The sequence below is a fragment of the Carlito syrichta genome, unplaced genomic scaffold, assembly GCF_000164805.1.
Source record: "Carlito syrichta isolate Samal-C Ts95f unplaced genomic scaffold, Tarsius_syrichta-2.0.1 Scaffold314025, whole genome shotgun sequence".
In the NCBI taxonomy this organism is placed as follows: Eukaryota; Metazoa; Chordata; class Mammalia; order Primates; family Tarsiidae; genus Carlito; species Carlito syrichta.
In genome coordinates, this window is record NW_007258121.1 from 218,521 (window position 1) to 227,128 (window position 8,608).

Here is an 8,608-nt window from a genome sequence, read left to right on the forward strand (position 1 = left end):
GGGCTCAGGCAATCCACTCACCTCATCCTCCCAAGGCATGGGATTACAGGCTGAGCCACCGAGCCTGGCTTAAATTATTTTTTGAAGTCTAGGGACAGGAGGGTCATGGGGTCATGACCGAGACACAGGCCTACACTTTCACTACCAAGTGCCTAAACATCTGGAACCTTCTCCTGAGAATCCTTGTGAACATTGCTATCTTCCTTGTTCTAGTGTTGATCATCTTAGTGTTTATTTGTTTTTTTATTTATGAGTTGGAGTCTCACTCTGTTGCCCAGGCTAGAGTACATTGGCTACCATGCCAGGGTAATTTTTAAATTTATTTGTTATAGAGACGAGGCCTCACCAAGTTGCCCAGGCTGTTCTCAAATCACTGAGCTCAGGAAATCCTCTCATCTTGGTCTCTTAAGTTGCTGGGATTACAGGTTTGAGCCACTTTGCCCAGCCTTCTTTGTGTTTCAATAGACAGAGGCACTATTGTGGCCATGATCTGCCCGTGGTGGGGCCCCATGTACTCTACTTGCCATTTCCTGCTCCTTTCCCTGGCTACATCATACAGCAGCTTGTACTAACACCATTTTCTATAATGGCAGTTAATAAAGTGCAAGTGCTGGTATAAAAATTAAAAAAAAAAAAACACTAATGGAGCAAGTCATATATATCAGATTCATGCTTTTCTGCCAAAATGCGTGACATAACCTCAGCACTTTGTGAGGCTGAGACAAGAGAATAGCCTGAGTTCAGGGGTTCAAAACCATCCTGGGCAACTCGATGAGACCTTATCTGTATAGTAAATCAAAAAGCAAGCTGGGTATAGTAGTGTGGGCCTGTAGTTCCAGCTACTTGGTAGGCTGAGGTATAAGTATCTACCAGAGCCAAGAAGGTCAAGGCTGCAGTGACTGTGAGTTTGTCATTGCACTCCAGCCTGGGCAACAGAGAGAGACTCGAACTAAAAACCAAAAAAAAGAGAAATTTTTAAAAAATTAAGGAAGTTGGACTTGGAGGCTCAGCCTGTAATCCCAGCACTTTGGGCAGCTGAGGCAAGTAGATTGCCTGAAGCCACAGATTCGAGACCAATCCAGGCAACTAGGCGAGACCTCTTCTCTACAATAAATAAAAGATTAGCCAGACATGGTGGCATCTGCCTGTAGTTCCAGTTACTAGGAAGGGTGAAGCAGAAAACCTGCTGGAGGCCAGCAGGTTGCTACTGGGGTAGCCATCCATTTGCCACTGCACTCCAGCCTGGGCGACAGAGTGAGACAGTGACTAAAAATAATAATAATAATAATAATAAAATAAAAAAATTAAATGGATAACCTTGAAGTCCAATTTTATCATGTATTCTTATTCAATGACAAAATCAATTTTCCTGTAATTCAAATAATAGTCCTCATAAGATGTCAATAACCTATTTTCTAACAAAAAGAAAACAAGGCAAGTGGAGCAGTTAGTTATTAACATAGAAAATTTTGTACAAGGACTTTATTTATTTATTTATTTATTTTTTTTTTTGAGTTGGAGTCTCACTCTGTCGCCTAGACTGGAGTGCAGTGGCCACTCCCGGCCACCGCAGCCTCGACCTGCTGGGCTCTGGCGATCTTTCCACCTCAGCCTCCCAAGTAGCCAGAACTACAGGCGTGTGGTACCACACCCAGCTAATTTTTTGATTTACTGTAGAGATGAGGCCTCACAAAGTTGCCCCGGTGGGTCTCAAACCCAGGGGCTCAGGAAATCCACTCACTTCAGCCTCCCAAAGCGCTGGGATTACAGGCTGAGCCACCGAGCCTAGCCCATTTTTATAACTTTGAAACTAAACATAATCTAAATTTCTATCAAAAAATGAACAGTTAATCAAAGAATCTTTGAAATACAGGTATGCAACTGGCTCCCAGGAAACTGGAACAAACCTGGAACCCAGCAGATAACACCAAGAATGGGAGAGCAGAGTAGGGTCAGAGTCCCAAAATCTAAGCCAAAGACACGAAACCACAAGGAGCACCCAGTTCTGTAAACAGCAATGGTGGTGGCATCAGGACCGAACTGCTTAGATAGCCACAGTGGAGACTGAGAACACAGCATCTTTCCAGCCATACCCCCAACAACAGTGCATCTGAGTAGAGATCACAAAACTCCCTTCTCCACATATCTCCATTTAATGTTGGAGTCTCATATCACATCTTTGTATAAGATTTCTGGGCAGGTGTAATCAGAAACCACCACCTAAAGAGGAAACAGGTAGGAGTAGAATGAGAATACTGAGGAAGGTAGGAGGGATACATGCACTTGACCACAGAGACTGTCCCCACAAGCCCTACTTAAAATGTGAAGAGCTCTAGTGTTGACCTGTGGTCTCCTTATAATTTCTCATTTGTCATCTCCATAGATATCAATTTTTCTTTATTTACAGAGGTGCTGAAGAACTAACATGTAATTAATGCAATTAATCCTGAAGCGGTATATTTTTCACCAAATATAGTAGTAGGGTCTCATTTTCGTGATAATGTTTTTTAGTTCTTTCATTATATCTCATATTTGGAAATCATAAAACACTTAGAATGTGTCAAATGAGGTGCACTCAAGCATCACACCGTCCCCACTGCCCATCCAGCTGTGTCCCTCACATTGGTCTCTAAACCCACTCCCCATGGCAACAATGTGGCAGGATGTCAGTGGCCAGGAAGACTTTGCTGGAATGAGGCACACCTCTCTGTCCTGCCCTCCATGGTCACTCACCGCCTGCTGTTGTCACAGAATGGGATGGAGTCCTACAGCCCAGCAACCCACCCACCAGGCTCTACTCCTGAGTAAGAGTTGCCAGCATGACTCAGTCTCAAAATGCTGCAAAGAAAACATGCTTTTAGACTGGGTGTGGTGGTTCATGCCAATAATCCCAACACTTTGGGAGGCCGAGCTAAGAGGATTGCCTGAGCCCATGGAATCAAGACCAGCCTGGGCAACTTGGTGAGACCTCCTCTCTATGATAAATTAAAAAATAAGCTGGGCAAGACTGCATGCCTGTAGTTCCAGCTACAGTAAGGAAGGCTGAAGTAGAAGGATTGCCTGAGTCCAACAGGTCGATGCTGTGGTAGCCATCAGCATGTCACTGCACTCCAACCTGGATGACAGAGTGAGACTCTAAATAAAAAACAAAAGCCAAGAAACAAAAGTTATGGACTTCATGAGAACTTGGATGGTTTTAGAGTCTATAATATAAGTGATTGAGCCAGGTGTGGTGGCTCCCGCCTGTAATCCTAGCACTTTGGTGGGCTGAGGTGAGAGAATTGCCTGAGCCCAGGGGCTCGAGACCAGCCTGAGCAACATGAGCCCAGCAGGTTGAAGCTGTGGTGACCGTGAATGCTATTGCACTCCAGCCTGGGTGACAGAATGAGGCTACAACTAAAAAAAAATTATCAGTGATATATCACATAAAGATCTGAGTACTACCTGTACTCTCTCATAAGTGGATTCTGAACATTATTCAGAACATGATAAGAAAGTGATCAGCAGTATTGGAACACTGCCATGGTAGTGGGAGGACATAGCATCAATAAAGATACCCAAACTTTACATGAGCAGTGACGACTTATAGCCTACCCAGAATTGTCACCTACATTTTAAAATAAAAATAAAGCTGGGCTCGGTGACTCATCCTGTAATCTTTGGAATTACAGCCTTTGGGAGGCTGAGGTGGTGAATTGCCTGAGCCCGCGGGTTCGAAACCCGCCTGAGCAGTGAGACTTCATCTCTACAATAAATCAAAAAAATCAGCCAGGCATGGTAGCGCATGCCTGTAATTCCAGCTACTTGGAAGGCTGAGGTAGGATTGCCGGAGCCCAGCAGGTCGAGGCTGCGGTGGCCTGGAGCGGCCATTACACTCCAGTCTGGGTGACGGAGTGAGACTCAAACTCAAAATAAATAAATAAAATAAATTAAAATAAAAATGATAGAAAAAAGAAAAAGAAACGTACAGACCCTGGATGTGGACAGTGTCAATATGCAATTTCTATTCCATACTAAGGATTTCAAAAAGGAGTATACATGTGTATATTTTGTTCTGGCACTTGTGGATTGGGGCAGTAGTTATAGGGTGGGCCAGAAAGGTTTGATTTCTGTGCTAGCAGATTGTAAAACTGATTGCAGGGGGGTTAATGCCACTTCTGTAAAACATTTTTATCAGGGAATTTTTCTTGATCATTACTAATGAAAGTATTAGTTTGAGGGAGAACCGTCGGCATAAGTTTTTCTTTATAATTCCTGCAAAGGTTCCAAAACATGTTTAACTAATCCCCATGCAGAAAAAACAGAAAGAGAAGCCCCAGACTGGTGTGCCTGCTTTAAATTTTCCCCTATTTGCTCCCAGCATTCTGGGCCTACAGTACCTTCGTGTGAGAACCGAGAGTTATGTTTAACTACAGCTTGTAACAATCCCTCTCATTTACACTCTGACATCTGAGAACCTGGTTGCTTTAGGATATATTGAAGCAATTGAATATAATGTTTAGTTTCTTGAGACTGATTCTGCCCTGATATATCAATGGATATCACAGTTCCAAAATAAGGATTCAGAGGATTTGAATTACACTAGGAACAATTTAGAGTAAAAAGTCTCTCACAGAACTCTCCAATTAACACCATCATACACTGCATATTCAGTTGAACATAGCACACTGTCCTAGAAAGACAACATATCATAACACAAAAGTCTTAGCACATTAAAGAAGACTGAAATTAGCCAGGTGCTCTAAGGCATGTCTATAATCCCAGCAGTTTGGAAGGTGTGACAGGATTGACTGAACCCACGGGTTCAAGACTAGCCTGGGCAACATGGTAAAAGCACATTTCTACAATAAATTTTTAAAAATTAGCTGAGCATGGTGTTCCTTGCCTGTAGTTCCAGCTATTTGGAAAGCTGAGGTGGAAGGATCACCTGAACCCAGCAGGTCGATCCTTTGGTGGTCATGATCATGTCACTGCACTCCAGCCTGGGAGGCAGAGTGAGACTTCAACTGGAAAAAAGAAAAAGAAAAAGGGCCAAGCTCATTGACTCAGCTTGTAATCCTAGCATTCTCAGAGGCTGAGGCAAGTGGATGGCCTGATCCCACGGGTTCGAGAGCAGCCCAGGCAACTTGGCAAAACCTCGTGTCTACAATAAATAAAAAATTAGCTGGGCATATTAATGTATGTCTATAGTTCTGGCTATTTAGAAGGCTGAGGCTGAAGGATCAGTATAACTCAAAAAAGAAAACAAGACTGACATTATACAATGTATTTTTTTCTCACCATAAGGGTAGAAAACAAATTAAAAGTTGAAGAGATACAATGAAATCAAAAAATACATGCAAGTTAAGCAACACACTCTCAGGAGTCAGGAGATTTAGACTGGGTTTGGTGCCTCGTGCATGTAATCCCAGAACCTTGGGAAGTTGAGATAGGTGAATTGCTTAGGCCTGGAGTTTCAGACTAGCCTAGGCAACATAGAAAGACCTTGATACACACACACACACACACACACACACACACACACACACACACACACACACACACACAAGAAGCCAGGCATGGTGGCACATGCTTGTCATTCCAGCTACTCAGTTGACTGAAGAGGAAGGGTTGTCTGAGTTCAGGAGTTTGAGGGTGTTTTGAGTCAGGATCATTTCACTGTATTCTAGCATGTTACTGTAATTCAACTCACATGATGGTATACCTTTGCTCCTAGTGTTTATGTAGAAGCATGTGGTCAGTCATTGCTATGTTATACCTAAGAGAGGCCCTTTAATACTAGGTGAGCATTATTCATCTCAACTTTGCCAGGGATGATGGACACTGACATGTAAGATGCATGGCTGGGTGCAGTCAATCCTGCCTATAATCCCAGCACTTTGAGAAACGGAGGTGAGAGGATTGCCTAAGTACACGTGTTCAAAACCAGCCTGGGAAACTTGGTGAGACCTCATCTCTATAATAAGTCAAGCAATTAGCCAGGTGTGATGGCACATGTCTGTAGTTCCAGCTACTTTGAAGGCTGGGGTTAGAGGATTGCCTGATCCCAGTGGGTCAAGACTGAGGTGACTGCGAGTGTGTCAATGCATGCCAGCCTGGGTGACAGGGTGAGACTCCAACTCGAAAAAAATAAAAAATAAAAGCCACAGTGGTGGAAGAAAAGCTGTGATCTGGCTGTGTGTTACTGGATATTTAATTCACACATGTGCAGAGACTTTGTCTTCCAGTGTGTTTGTTTCCTGCAGGTCTTCCTTCTCACATGTCAGGGAAGGATGGCCCCACCGTTCTGAGTGTTCAGAGTCTAGGGGTCAATATCCATGCATGGTTAGTCCTTTACTACAAATGAGATTTTATAAAAGAGTAACCAGTATTATATGCAATGGAAGACCCATCACGTACTAAGTCAGTGATGGATAATGTTTGAAAAACTAGATGATTCTGCCACTAAGAATTAAGGTTTTAGGAAACACAGGAATCTGTTATATTTAAATAAAATGGGTGGAACTACAATTTTATTATTTTTAAATATTTTAAAATTTTATGCTGCCAATGACACACTTTCTGGAGTTCAGTGTCCACCATAATTTGATACTCCCCCACTCTTTCACTTCCATTATATCTTCATACAGAAAAATGACTTTTTCTTCTTCTTTTTTTTTTTTTGTAGTTGGAGTCTGTCGCCCAGACTGGAGTGCAGTGGCCTGCTCCCGGCCACCGCATCCTCGACCTGCTGGGCTTCAGCGATCCTTCCACCTCAGCCTTCCAAGGAGCCAGAATTACAGGTGCACGCTACCACGCCTGGCTAATTTTTTTATTTATTGTAGAGATGAGGTCTCGCCAAGTTGCCCAGGTGGGTCTCAAACCCGCGGGCTCAGTCAATCCACTTACCTCAGCCTCCCAAAGCTCTGGGATTACAGGCTGAGCCACTGAGCCTGGCTGAAATTTTCTTCTTAAAGTATGCATCTTGGAAGCTGTTATTGGTAATCAATTCTCTCAAGGATTTTTTGTTTGGAAAATATTTCATTTTTTCCTATTTTTTAAAGATATCCAATTTTAGTTTTAATATTTTATATCAGCATTGTTAATACTACATATTTCTCTGTTTTCTGGGAAAACAAAACTTCATTAGGAAATACTCTTAAGTGCTTTTAGTGTAGTTTTTAGTTTTGGTTTATATTTTCAATTTATTATTACATAATATATTTATGATTATAATTTGTATATATACATATAAATGCATATATACAATTTTTTAGTTAGCGTCTCTAAGCCACTCAGGCTGGAGTGCAGTGACATGATTATGGCTCCACCTATGAAGTCAGACAATTCTCTCCCTAAGCCTCCTGAGAACACTGACAACATGCACAACCACACTTAATTTGTACTTGTCTTCTGTAGGTATGAAGTCTTGGTATATTGTCCAGGCTGCTCATAAACTACTGGGCTCATGACATCCTTCTACCTTGGCCACCCAAAGTATTGGGATTACAGTCCTGAGCCACCATGTCTCACCCTTCACTGCTTTTAGTTGTTTTTCTCCTTTCTGGTATTATGCAGTTTGACTAATATTGCATGTAATACTGTTTTATTTTTCTATTTTTTACATTTTATTTCTATCTTTAGAAATTTGTGTCTGGCTTTGGATTATTTTAGAAACTCATAAATCATCAAATATAGTGTTTATATATTTTAGTCAAATCACTACATAAACATTTGAGAAGTGTTTCACATGTTTGCATTCAAGCCTCCGTTTCTGTTGAACTGTAATAGTATATTTTATCACTCAGACTTTTCTAAACTTTTGCTTCTCCTCAGGCCAGGTGTGGTGGTTCATGCCTATAATCCTGGGACATTGGGAAGCCAAGGTGAGAAGATTGTCTGAGCCCACGAGTCAGAGACTAGCCTAGACAACTTGGTCAGACCTCATCTCTACAATAAATTATAAAATTAGCCAGGCATGGTGGAGTGTGGCTTAGTCCCACCTACGTGGAAGGCTGAGGTGAAAGGATCACCTGAGGCTAGCTGGTAGAGGCTGTGGTGGCCAAAAGTGTGCCTCCACCTTCCAGACTGGATGACAAAGTAAGACCCCAACTCAAAAAAAAGAAAGAAAATTGCTGCTCATCAAATCTGTTACCAGCTCAATCAAACCTAATGTTTATCTCATACATCTTTTGTTGCTGATTTATTATATTTCTAATTATGTTTTATTTGGCTGTCTTCCAAATGTGGGTAGTCAACTTTATAGTGTCTTGTTATGTTCATATTTATTTTTCTCGCTAGACAGTCCATGAAGAACATGGGTGTGACGTGCAAAAGTTCGCATTTTTTTAAACAAATACACTGGAAGTTTTTTATTGTTTTTGTTTTATTGATAATTTGTGATCATTTAAAACAAACTCACGAACAAACCACATAGTTTTGGAATATATTTTGTCCAGTTAATGTGTCAACGGCACATTAGATAGAAGTATATTCTAATGTATTTGTTTGTTTGTTTGTTTGAGTTGGAGTCTCACTCTGTCACCCAGACTGGAGTGCAGTGGCTGCTCCCGGCCACTGCAGCCTCGACCTGCTGGGCTCCGGCGATCCTTCTGCCTCAGCCTTCCAT